The following is a 13698-nucleotide window of genomic DNA, read 5'->3' as shown; positions in this document are numbered from 1 at the left end:
TTCTCACCCTCTCACCCTCTGCCTCCTGCTCTTCCCTGGTCACAGTTATAACTACATGATAACCGATTTTAAATCTGTTATCCCAAAGGCATTACCACTGTTTCTAACTAGCCCAGCCTTGGATAGCAGCCAGTCCATCCTGGAGCTGGCTGGTGTTGACTCTGCAGAACATGGAGGAGCAGCTGCTTCCAGCAGCCTTTCACAGAAGGTTCTCCTAGAGTCCCTCCCTTACCAAAGCCTGGCCATGCAAACCTAGTATGAGTTTTATTATCATCATTATTATTATTGTTAATGTTACAGTTATTATTACTACTATTTTTGTTCTTTCTAACTCTATATTAATAGTGGCTATAGTAGAACTTGAAACCAAAGTTCTTAATTGCAAGTAGAAGTTATAATTTTGGCAGCTGCTTGTCCTGAGTTTGCCCTGCTTGTCTCATCGCTGTGTGTGAAACTGCCAGGGCTCCCTGGTTTGGGAAATTCTATGGGATTGCTCACGTCAGAGGGGGTTCATTCCAATCAAATGTATTGCCTGAGCTCTTCTAGTCCTGGTGTTCAAAGCTTGTTTTCTAATGTTATTGACTTTCTCAGCTTTTTTTAATATTTGCGATTTTGTGACGAAATGTTCTTGGATGTGATTTTGCAAGATTCTGTAATCAGTTTTCTGTTTTGCTCTTGGATTTCTTAATAGTGTATCAGAACTGAATGTAGCATTTTGGGGGGAATCCTTCAGTCTGAGATAGATTTGTCTCACTAGCAGCTAGTTTTGCACATCTAAGCAGAGATAACAAAGATTTTGTGAACTGAATATTCTGTCTCGTTGGGGAACCTGCAGTCCTCAACGGGAGGACTTCAGGGATCTGCGGTGGGAGCTGCAGGTTGTGCCGCAGGTGGGAAATGTCCGGAGCCCCTGGCAAGGGGCTGGCGATGGACACTGACCCTTTGCGGAGCAAGGGCTCGGGGCCCTGCGGCGCTGGGCAGTCGGTGCCCGGTCAGCCCGGGACTCTCCGGGGGCCGGGAACAGTGAGAGAGCCCGGGCCAAACATTAGCACCTCGCCCCAGACCCTTTGTTAGGCACCAAGCTGGGTTTAGGGCCACAGGAGAAAGAGGCCGATGGGAAGCAGATCGTGCAGGTGGGACAGGGCTTGGGATCAGGGCAAGGTGTCCCCTGCACAGCGGGCACAGCTGGCTGAGGTGTGACCCTGCCCCGGGAAGGGAGCGGCACATTCCCTTCCCCACGGATCCTATCCCCAAAATCCAACTCTTGGGATCTCTCATCCATCTCCTCCAACATCTCCAGGCCTCTGGGAAGAGCCCAAAGGGATGGAATTTCCCACCCGGGGCGGGGGGGGGGGGGGGGGGGACGGCAACAAGCCCCAGCTTGGATCTGCAGCCCCCAATTTTCCCAGTTCCCCTCTCCTTTTCCCTGGGCCGGGTTCTCCCCCGTCCCCAGCGGGTGGGAGCAGCCGAGAGGCCCGCGCTGCCCATCCGACCTGTCCCGGCTCCATCCCTGCTCCTCCTGCGGGCTGCCAGGAGTTCGGGGAGCGGGAAGGAAGAGTGGCGGGAAGGAAGAGTGGGGATGGTGGAGTGGTGATGAAGAAACAGCGGAAGAAGGACTGAGGGGATTAAAAGAAGGAGGAGGGGTGGTGGAGGAGGAGGAAGGGGAGGAAGATGTGAAGCAGAGGAGGAGGAGCAGGAAGTGGAACCGCAGAGGCCACGCGGGCCAGCCGTCATTGTGTCCGCAGCCCTCCCATCCCATGGCGCATTGTCCCCCGCCCCATCTCGCAAGTGATCGCGGATAGGGAGCTCGCCCAAATATCCTGGGGGGTCCGTGGAGGGTATTTTTGGGGACGGAGGGTGTAGGGGGGAGAGAGAGAGGGGCTTTTTGGAGCTTGAAAGATTCCAAAACTGAGCCGCAAATGCCTTTGGGGGAGATTTTGGGGGGTTTCCGGGAGGTTGTTCTTCGGGGGGACGGGGGACAGGACACTGGGATACCGAAGTGTGCAGCCCAGAGAGAGGAGATCCCCAGGGTTCAGCCTGGAGAGGAAAACAGCCTGGCGAGGGGAAGCCCCTGGAGCTCCCTGCAGCCTGAAGCAGAGTCAGGGGAAACGGGAGCACTGGGACCCCAAAAGCCTCGCATCGCTAAGTGGGAGCCCAGCGAGGGGGAGCCAGGGAACCCCCAGCGGCATAGAGAAGGGGGAACCCCAGAAGCCCAGGTTCGGAAGAGCAGAGAGGGGGGGGACCCTAGGGATTCCTGGGGCCCCTGACAGCCTGCCGGGGCGGGGGGGGGGGGGGGGGGGGGTCGCCAGAGAGAACCCTCAATATACGCAGGACCCCCAGAAGTCCAAAGTGTAGAGAGCAGAGAGGGGAAACTCTTGGGGAGCTTGTTTTGGGATGACCATGATCCGTCCAAGTCCTGTGGGGGCTCAGTCTTGGTATTTCTGAGGTCTGCTAAATCTTAGAAGTAGTCTGGAGATTTTTTTGGGCTGAATCTTGGTGGTCTGGAGGTTTTTATGGACAGAAGATGTCCGATGACTTCTAGAGATGGGCTTGGGCAGGGGGAATCCCCAACCAAATGCTCTCAAACCTTGTTTTTCTCAGGAAAACAGGATTTCTTTTTCTCAAACCTTGGCCATTGGAAGGAGGAGGAGGCTTCAAGGAAGAGGAAGATGCCCTGGGACAACCAGGCAGGTGAGGAGGAAGTCACAGCCCCTTTCCCCCTCTCCTCTGCTCTGTCTCCAGCCCAGCATCACCCTGGCTGCAGGAAAACCCCACTGCCAACACCATCCTGTTGGACGACAGCATCAAGCAACACCGGATGATCTTGGAGCCTCCCACGGCACAGCATGGCTGCTTTTGGGGTGTCAGCACCTGCCCAGAGCTGCGGATGGGGCCTGTGGGGGCAGCTGGGGCCATACTGGTGGTGCTGGAAGCCCCTCAGCTAAGAGCCAAGAGAACTTGGGTGGGCAGTGAACACGGGAAGGGGGACATGATGGGAGATGTGGGAGGGAGGGAAGAAAAGCAGGGTGGGATCCCCAAAACGAGTGGGAGGGGAGTGGGACCCCCCAGCTAAGATCGGGGGTTGGAGCTGGGGATTCAGGGCACGATGGGAAAGGTGGAGTAGAGGGGGGGAAAAGAGAGCACTTTGAACAGATGGCATTTTGGGACTGCCTAAAAAGAGAGACCAGACAAAATTAAGGGAATAACAAGTGGTTGTATTTATTGAAGCGCCTTCAGGTACATTTCAGGCAGATGAAGCCCACCCAGTCTTGTTAGTGGTGATATGAAAGCTTAAATAAGAACCTTGACTTTTTTCATGGTACAGCAGTCTGTTGCATTTGTGACATGGATCCTCTGAATTCCCAAGAGGGAAAAGACTAATTAGGAGTAATAGGAGTCCAGCATAATGTGTATCCCCATCTTCCATACCTTACGGGATTGCTGCCCGCACCATGTAAGTATGATCTTCTTGGTGGCGCGTATAGTCATTAATCTGGTCTTGCCTCCTAATCCCTTTATCACAAAATTATATTTGTCATCTGCTTTTATTGTATTGTGGTTCTTTATTGTTCCTTAATCAGCCAGCACTTACTAATTTCACTTGTAGAATAGGAATTTATTACCTCCTCATCATATGGAGTTGTTGTCTGCACTCAAAAGAAGGTCTTTGATTTACTACAGCCATCTACTCAGCTTTTAATAGCTCATGAATATTGGGAGGCACCCATTCAACTCCACAGCAAAGTGTTAGAATTGGTACTTACCTTCGATTGGTGTTTGAATTTTCTCCTTTCTCTCGACAAATTTTACAACAGGCTTGCTGCCTGGGGGAGTTACACCACTAGAACTGGCCACAGTTTTCACACTGACATTGTATCCGGTTTGGATGTGTTGCTCCAGCATGTTACAAGCAGGGTATGTGACCAGGAATAAATCTGGAAAATGTTTCACTAGAGAGAGCTGATGGGGTTTCTTTTTGCAGGTCACAGGCTAAAGCAAAAACTCTAGGATTTATGGACCCAGTGTTTGTTAATGTATATAATCCTGAACCCCCTGACTGGGGAGGTAGTAAAATTACTGCCCCAGAGTTTGGAAAGCCTCTGGCCTTGGGGAGTATATCCCTTTTATATCGGGAATATAAAAGAGCTGATAAAGCCCACAGGAAACTCTTCTCCAGTCTGGATTGATGTGTGGTTGTCCATAGTTCACTTGCCACATTGAGCCCGTGTGTTTCGTTTTAGAGTAATTTTCGGTTCTTCTCTGGAGGTGATGATCTTCCAGTCGTAGAGTTCTTCTACTGGTTCTTTTATTCTGATAGCATGAGTCCAGCCTTGCTCTGCAGTTTGTACAGCTCATTTGGTGGTGAGCAGAACCTGAAAGGAACTTACTCATTGGGGGTTAAAGGCTGGTCTTTTCATGATTTAACTGTTACCTAGTCCCCAAGATTTACATTATGAATTTTGAAATCTAGAGTAGCAGGCTGTGGGATTCTCCCCTTTTCCTGCAGATCCTCTAAAGCTTGTGCTATAGACAGGACATAGTTTTTGACACTGTCCTCCCCTTCTTTTGTTTACTTCTCTCAGGTCTTGGACAAGCTTGTATGTCCCATTTTATTTTTTTACTGGTAATATGGGAGTATTATGGGGCAAAATGCATGGGTATAAAGTTCTATCTTTAATTAATTCTTGAATTGCTGTCTGCAACCCTTTTCTCGCCTCCAAAGAAGATGGGTATTGCCATACTGAAATTGGGCAATCTTGGTTAGTTATTTTAGTTACCATAGGGGTTATGTTTAACTTGCCCCTATTTCCAGGCTTGGCCCAGACTACTTCTTTAATTTTCATCTTCTTTTCATCTTCTTCTTTTAACCAGAGAAGTTTGGCTACCATTTTCGCCCTTTCTGGCAGCACCCTGATGCCTAAATGTATTTGTAGATTCCTTGCCAGCAAATTACATCCTGCCCCTGGTACAAATAAAACATCTCTCATTATTTTGTTTGTTCTTTCAAATATCACATGTTTTGTAACTAGTGCTTTAAATCCTTCTCCTTTTGGCCCTATTACCTGAATTGTATTTTGGCTTTTTTAGCATCCTTTTGGAATTCTACAAACACATGTCCTCTCTGCCCCCATATCCACAAAAAATTCAAATTCCTCTTCCTGAGGACCTAGTTTTAAAGTTATCAAGGGCTCTTGTGATATTTCAACTCTAGGAGACAGAGCTCCTGATGCCTCTATTTGTCTTTTTCTTGAACTTCTTTGAAAACTTCAGATCTTTTCTCTCAGTGGACAGTTTCATCTTAAGTGTCCAATTTCTTTGCAATAATGACAGATTGGCCTCAATTATTAAATTTCCCTTTTTTTCTTTTTAGGGCCTCTTTCTCTGAGGGCTCTTTTCACCTTAATCTCTTCTCGGTCCCCCTTGTTCTGGCTTGAATGAGGCCTCACCTCTTTTTGGAGTGGGTCTTTGCACAGTGGTTTTCTTGGGCAATAGCCACTGCCATTACTTTAGCTTTTGCCTTTGCTTTCTCCTCTTCCCTCGATACATATACTTTTTGGGGTTCTTTTAACCAGTCATTTAATCCTCTATTTTGCCCATCTTTTAATCTGTTTTTCTTTTTATATCTGGCCAAGCATGAGTGACAAGGTTTACTTTTAACGAAAGTTGTCCAACTGCTGTATCGGTGTCCAATCCTGAGTACTGTCTTATATTTCTCTTTAAACTCTAGCCATTCAGTTGGAGTCTCCTCCTTCTTTTGCTGTTCAGCAAATGTCTTATGGGCATTCTGACTTCGGGGAGCAGCCTCCCTAGTTCCCCTGATAATTAGTGTTCTATGCTCTTCCATGTTTTGCCTTCCCCTGGGGTTATTGTGGTCCCACATTGGGCATTGTGATGGAATCTTCTCCCCAGGGCATCCATTTGCATGTTCCCTCTCCTGTATCTGCATCCCTGCTACTTTGATAATTTGTTTTTCTTTGTATGTAAACAAAAGGTTTAGTATGGATTGCATTTTATCTTAAAGTATAAATGTTAGGCCCCAAATACTGGTCTACTTGTTCTGCTAATCCAATTAGGATCTTCTAGTAGACCTCTCAATTATTATTTTAAATTTCCTCACGTTGCAGGAGTTAAGTGGGACAGTTATAAACTCAATTCCCCCATGTGCTCCTCCCAGTGGGACTTCCTGAAGGGGGTATAATGATATTGCTTGGTTCTCATTCTTCAGTTCCTCCTGCTGGGCCGTTCTTCCCCTGGTATTCTGGCTGGGTCCGTGCGGCTGTGGAAGGGGAGTGCATTGAGGGCTGGTGGGTATGGAGGAGGAAGACAATTTATTTCCTTCCGAGGGTTAAACATGCAGTCCAGTAGCAGCAGAGAAAACCCAAGTGAGCTGGTTAATCAAGTGGGGTGCCTCCTGCCAGGGACCACCCAGAGCCACGGAGACTCGAGGTCTGCATCTTGGTGGAACCTCCAAATTGTGAAAAACGTAAGTTCACTCTTAGACTATTTTCAAAAGTTTAATAAGGGAATAAAAAAGGACAATGTCCAGCTCTGAGGTGCTCCTGGCTGTTGGCCAGTGAACACACTGGTACATTAAGGCAGTGTTATCAATATACAGTTACTTTACTGAGGCACATACATATTCATAAGTTTCCTGCATTATTCAAACATACTTGGGAGCTTTTGATGTTGTAGGAACTTTCTTTTGTTTTGGTTTTTCACTCGGACTTATCTACATGACATCCTGCAGATCAGGTTAATATAGTTTATACCTTCTTGTGGCTTCACTTTGTGTTTCACACTTCCCTGATAACGAGGCGTTAACAAGTTCCTCTCTGATTTTCCTCGGATGTTCTGGTTTGTGTGTCATGGTTATCATGAGGTCAGTTAGCAGATGTGGGAAACAACATAATTGCTTTATACAATTCTCTCAGTTACATAGCGGTATTTTAACATTTTACGTTTTGCAAACACCTACAGTACAATACATTAATCACACTGTTATTTCTATAAACATTGTGGTGTATATATAAATATAATATATTCATCACACTACTATTTCCATAGGCTATACAGTGCATACTTAGAATGATAAATTATGTTATATTAGCAAGCAGCTAAAAGGGGTTATAAATTGCACAATATTTGAATAGTTAGGATCAATAACAACATGTAAAACCTAATACATAAATGCAAAAGCCAGTATTATAGGGTCATTTTTAACATACAGGGTCTCCTGCAAGTGCCTTCAGCCTTGTTAAGCTTCATATGGTTGATGATTGCCCATGTCTCCTATTTGTAAAGGTCTCTCTGCACTTGAGGGAGTAAACAGGTCCTTCTAATTTAGTTTTGTCTGCAAACTCTGCTTACTGTTCCTTCAGGTCCTGCATCCAGGTCCTTCATGAGGATGTTGAAGAGCACAGGGCTGACAGTAGAGCAAAACCCACTAGTGACAGGTCACCAGTCTGATGTCACCCATGCACTGTCACTTGTGCATGATTTGTGAGCCCGTTGCTCACCCATCACATGACATGTTTATCCAACTGGGGGCTGGACATTTTCTTCAGAAGGGTCCTGGCAGACAGGATCTAAAGCTTTACTGAAATTCAAAAAGACAGCATCACCTGTCTTGATCAACTTGGTGGGTTACACTGTCATGAAATCCAAGCAGGTTTGAGAAGCAGGACTTCCCTCTCATGAAGCCATGCTGCCTTTGACCAAGGACTGCATTGTCCTCCAGATATTTTTCAATGCCTCCCTGAATAATCTTCTCCATAATTTTACCAGGCATTGAAATGAGACTGACAGGCCTGTAGTTTCCAGGCTAATCCTTCTTGATCTTTTGGAAAACTGTTAGCCAGCATCCAGTCAGGATGGACATCTCCAGATTCCCAAAACTGTTCAAAAATCATCGAGAGAGGCCTTGTGATAATATCGTCAGTTCTTTGAGTATTCTTGGATGAAGAGAATTAACCTGGTTAAGACGTTAATCTGTGCAGCTTGTTATAGTAAATAGATTTTTCACACTGTTTAGTTCACATGGATACAATGCTATTTATCATGGGCGGTGGTAGCTACCCACAAAGAAGTGCCCAAAGATATTCAAGTCACCACCTCCAACAGTGGATAAATCTATGAAAAATGGTCATCATGTGTGGTGCTTAAGCTTAATTGGCTTCTTTTGTCAAAGATACATTGGATTCCTTCTCCCCTGGCCGAGTCCTGTAGCACCCAGGCAGACAAATGGCTTTGTTTAGTTGGATGAAACTGGCCTTGGGTGAAGAGGTGTCTTGTCTCTGCCTCGGCTAGCCCTGACACCTCGACAGTAAAGGGTACGGCTTGGTAGCAGGATGAACCTTACCGATCCCTGTGAGTTCTTGCTTGCCCGAAGGAGTGAAGCAACGACAGCAGGAAAAAAGAGGGAGGCTGTTCAGGGTTAACTGCTGGCTTTATTCATCAGGGTATCTGCTCCAGCAGACACCCCTCAGCAGAAGCAGCGGGGAAGAAAGGCGAGGGAAAAAAAGCGGGAAACCCCCCAATGTGATGCCTTTTATTGGGGGGAGGAACCCAGGGATGGGTTTAACTGGGGACAAATCAGGGACCAAGGGGGTATGGCTCTCCAGGTAAATGACATACATTGTAACAAATCAATAACTCGGGTGGGGAGACAGCTAAAGTCTTGTCCAATCACTTGGGGTCCTTACTGGAACTTTCCAGACTTTTGGGAGAGACCCCAAAGTGACAGACAAGACCCAGGGGCTGTATAACTTATGATTGACATATAACTGGGATTGGGGTAAAACCAAAAAGGGTGGAACATGGGTGACATGGGGAAAACCATTACAACTTATAAAAAGAATATAAAACAAGGAACAAATACATATATAAAACTGATAAAACCAAAACCACACCACTACACTTGGGTAAATAACTGAGCCACTATTTAAAAGCTCTTTGTGTGCTTTCACCTATGGCTTGTCCTTGGGGTTAATGCAGACACAACCTTCACATTCAGGATGAGAATACTTACATGGTCTCCCACCTCTTAATTTAACTGATCCTGAAATAACTTGGATCTCTCAGTCATTGTTTATGGTAATGTTTGGTTGCAGTGTGCGAACCTTGACCATCTTCTCTGGTTTGAATTCGGTTTAGGGCTATAGACTATACATCCTGTCATTCTCCCTCTAAGATTTCCTCTCTCATATCCATCACCAAGCTCTGCCTGAAGTCTCCTCATACAATCAGACTTGGCAGTGAGCAGCCCCTCTGTCTGCAGCTTCTTTTCCTTCTCCTGATTATGCTCAGCAACAACATTGTCTTCCCTAATGCCTGTTCTGCCTCTCCAAGGGATTTAAACCCCCTGAACAATAGACAGTCCTCTCTGTATGGGACAAGCAGTTATGAGGATTATTTATCCTTAGGAAAACCCCTAGTTCCCAGGATCCCTGCGCTTCCTCTTCTGCAACTTCTTTCTGGTTCTCAGCAGCTGCTGCCCACACTTCTGCTGTCTCTGCCTATCCTTCCACAGCCTCTCCCTTTTCCTTAGGTGTCACTTCTTCTCTTTCTTCCACTGCCTGCTCTCCTGGCTCCCCCTTCTCTTCCATAGACACTTCTCCAGCTTCATCTCCTTGTCCCACACTTCTGTCTTTTTCTGCTTCTCCTCATCCTCATCACCCTACTGATTACTATCCTGGCTTTCAGCCACCACTGTTAAAACTCATCTGAAGTAGACACCTGCCTACAGAATGCCCAAATGTATGGGGTTACATAGGTTCTAGGTTCAAAACATGGATGCCCACCAGGTGACAAATGGGTTTGTTTTTCCATGGGTTAAACCTGAGAATAGAAAAGGGAGCAAGATTTGATGCAAGATTTAATACAGGAGCCAATAATAGCAAGCAAAGAAAACAACTACAGCAACCCACTCCCGAGCCAACTCCCTGTGGAGGTTTATATTCAAATCTCAAACAACAATTAGAAAGCAAAATAGAAATTCCAAAATTAGGAAAGAACATGATTGTAGATCTAGAGGAAAGAATTAGGAAAGAACTAAATGTTGTTAACTGCCAGGTGTGTGTGGGAGCTTTAATATCTGAAAAGTGGCCATAGAAAGGTAGTAGCCTAGTCCCAGTTGAACTTCAAAAATGGAACAGAACCAATATATAAGGAGAAAACTGACCAGAAGATTGGATATTAAGTTCAGAAATAATAGGAGAGGAGTGCCTCTGGCATATGGGAAAAGAATTCTTGGACAAAGTAGGACAAACCTCCTACAAAAGATAAAAAGTTCATAATGAAACTTTCACATGGCAGATTCCTGAAAAACCAACACAATATTGGACCCAGGAGAGGAAAAAGAGTTGTAGATATGAAAAAAAGATTAAACTTTTCCCGTGTAATGACCCTAGGAAAAATCCGTATTATGGGATCACTGAAATATCTAAATTTTGGGACAACATTAATAACCAAAGAAATGAGTACTGAAAAGCACCCAAAAGCTTATTCCAGATTTTTGGGAAAAGGGCTTATCCAAAACTTCCTCCACTATGGGAAGGAAGTTATACTCTAGGAATTATACAACCCGGATTTTTCCTGTTACCAAACCGAGACAAAGATTATTTAGGAATACCAGTGTATGATGCTTTAAAAAAAATAAACAAGAGAGAACTAATCAGAGAAATCAGGGTATACCTAAAGTGGGGCAATTAGGAGTGGCATCCTGAATGAATAATACAGACATATGGTTCAGCCACCTGGGCACAAAATAGGAGTTGGGGGTATCGAACCCCAATGTTAAATCGCACCATAAGACACCAGACTTTGCAGATTTTCTTAGAGGACGAGGACATGATTTATATTTGGAGTAAGGTTTGAACTAAGCCAGCCTGGGCCTCACTTTGAGGCCTGTGAAGCCTGTGGCACAGTAAGAAATTAGTTGGTGAAGTTGTGACGCAGTTAAAATTAGGTATTAAGGTGTTAATGGGAGATAGTGGGTTTTCTAGGTGTTAATAGGTACAGTTATTAGTGTGAACCCTTTAGCCACCTTAAGGAAAAAGTGAAACAATAGCTATTTACATTCTTTTTGTGTTGTGTGCCAATGAAAATGTATCTGCATTTGTAAACTATCTAGAAGAGTATAAAACCTGCCATTTTAGATGAAATAAACGGAGAACGTAGCATTATTCACGATTGGATCTGCGTTTTTTGCTCCCGTCTAACTTCTCATTATTTTTAAGGGTCTTCCCTGCTTTTACCTGACAGTTGTGGAAATCATAACTAGTGAAATAGCTGGGGCCATGGAATTAATAGTCAGCCAGCAAAGACAAACCAGGGCTGCAGTTTACCAAAATGAGTTAGCACTAGACTATTTATTAGAGGAAAAGGGAGAGGTTTGCAGAAGGTTTAAAATGTCCAACTGTTGCCTACAAATTAATGAAAATGAGGATGCAGTTTTGGATATAGCCCATGTATATCTGGAAAAATAGATTTGGAAAATAGCCCATGTAGCAATTCAAAAATGGGAATCCATAATAAATAAAAGATGGTTAGAAGATTTTTTTGGAATATCCTGGTAGAAAAAAAATCAGGTTTTGTAGTGCTATGTGGAATAACAAATTTAATTTTTTTCCATATTTAATCCCATGCCTTATCTGATTAATTACTTATGTGGTTCAAAATATGCAAATAATGACAATGCCCACCCATCCAGCATTGAGGACCATAGAAAAAAGCAGAAAATTACGGTGTTGAGAAAAAATAAAGATGATAAAAACCTAGAGAAGGCATTTAAGATTTATGAAAGATATCAGTATGCCAGAAATGCAGAGGTTCAAAAGTTGTAGCTCAAACCAAATACAGTAAAAAAGACAAAAGGGAGAAGTTGCTAAAAATGACCCTATAATACTGGCTTTTGCATTTATGTATTAGGTTTTACATGTTGTTATTGATCCTAACTATTCAAATATTGTGCAATTTATAACCCCTTTTAGCTGCTTGCTAATATAACATAATTTATCATTCTAAGTATGCACTGTATAGCCCATGGAAATAGTAGTGTGATGAATATATTATATTTATATATACACCACAATGTTTATAGAAATAACAGTGTGATTAATGTATTGTACTGTAGGTGTTTGCAAAACGTAAAATGTTAAAATACCGCTATGTAACTGAGAGAATTGTATAAAGCAATTATGTTGTTTCCCACATCTGCTAACTGACCTCATGATAACCATGACACACAAACCAGAACATCCGAGGAAAATCAGAGAGGAACTTGTTAACGCCTCGTTATCAAGTGTGAAAAAAAGTGTGAAAAAAGTGTGAAACACAAAATGAAGCCACAAGAAGGTATAAACTATATTAACCTGATCTGCAGGATGTCATGTAGATAAGTCCAAGTGAAAAACCAAAACAAAAGAAAGTTCCTACAACATCAAAAGCTCCCAAGTATGTTTGAATAATGCAGGAAACTTATGAATATGTATGTGCCTCAGTAAAGTAACTGTATATTGATAACACTGCCTTAATGTACCAGTGTGTTCACTGGCCAACAGCCAGGAGCACCTCAGAGCTGGACATTGTCCTTTTTTATTCCCTTATTAAACTTTTAAAAATAGTCTAAGAGTGAACTTACGTTTTTCACACCATAGCAGTCTACAGCTTCTTCCTGAGTGCCAGTGGAGGGGCAGGCCCCAATCTCTGAGCTCTGTTGACCAGTGGCAAGACCCAAGGGAATGGCTTGAAGTTGTGCCATGGCAGGGTCAGGCTGGGTATCAGGAAAAGATTCTTCCCCCAGAGGGTGATCAGGCACTGAGTGGCTCCCAAGGGAATGGTCATGGCCTCAAGGCTGCCAGAGCTCCAGGAGCATTTGGACAATGCTTTCAGGCACAAGGTGGGATTGTTGGAGTGTCCTGTGCAGGGCCAGCGGTTGGACTTGATGATCCTTGTGCATCCCTTCCAGTTCAAGATATTCCATTATTCATTGAAAATCACTGGAGGAAGTGCCATGTGCTAAACCACCAAGGGTAGTTTCTGACTCCTGGGCAAGACACAGATGCCAGCTGCCCACTTTGCAGTTAAGAGATCCCCATGAAAACATTTTGGGATTCTATGTTCTGAAAGATGACATCACCTGGATAGCAGTGTGTGGGCCTTCAGTTTACCCCTCTTTGTCTGGTAGTATTTATGTTCATATGAGGTCCCACTCTGACGCAATTCCTGAATGACTGACCCTATGGATGGGACTCACACTGGAGGAGAGAAGGATCTGACTCCTCTTTCTGAGGTGGACCCTGACCCCCATTCCTGTCTCCCTGTGTTGCTGGGAGGGAAGGGGGAGAGAATTGGGAATACAGTGGGACTTGGGAAGGAGGAAGGGCTTGGGAAAAGGTGGTTTAGGCTTTATTTTCCTTCTCATTTTTCCTGCTCTGATTCTGACTGGGGATAGATCGAATTAGTATCCCCCAGCTGAGTCCCTTTTGCCCAGAATCCATGAGGGATCTCTGCCTGCCTTTATCCCAACTCAGGAGCTTTTCCTGAGCTTTTATCGCTGTCCAGGTTTTGGAGAGAAGAAAGATGTAACAAATTTGGGGGGCACCAGGAGTCCAGCCAGGATCATCACACTACATAGTCATGGGAATGAGCAGAGGTGCCCATTTACCAGGGCACCAGAATCAAGAGTAGGAAGATTTG

At 44.6% G+C, this 13698-nt stretch overlaps 1 long non-coding RNA gene across 1 annotated transcript; it reads left to right on the top strand.

Moving 5' to 3' along the window:
- Nucleotides 1-1715: 1715 nt before the first annotated feature.
- LOC310921527 lies at nucleotides 1716-4058 on the top strand. The gene is made up of 4 exons (XR_014592154.1): nucleotides 1716-1827; nucleotides 2602-2691; nucleotides 3326-3454; nucleotides 3816-4058. It is a non-coding gene; the product is annotated as an uncharacterized lncRNA (long non-coding RNA).
- The last annotated feature ends 9640 nt before the right edge of the window (nucleotides 4059-13698 follow it).

The sequence above is a fragment of the Zosterops lateralis genome (assembly GCF_965231275.1).
Source record: "Zosterops lateralis genome assembly, chromosome: 35".
NCBI classification, from domain to species: Eukaryota; Metazoa; Chordata; class Aves; order Passeriformes; family Zosteropidae; genus Zosterops; species Zosterops lateralis.
Note: the sequence above shows the minus strand (reverse complement) of the source record. Positions and strands in the feature narration are given on the sequence as shown.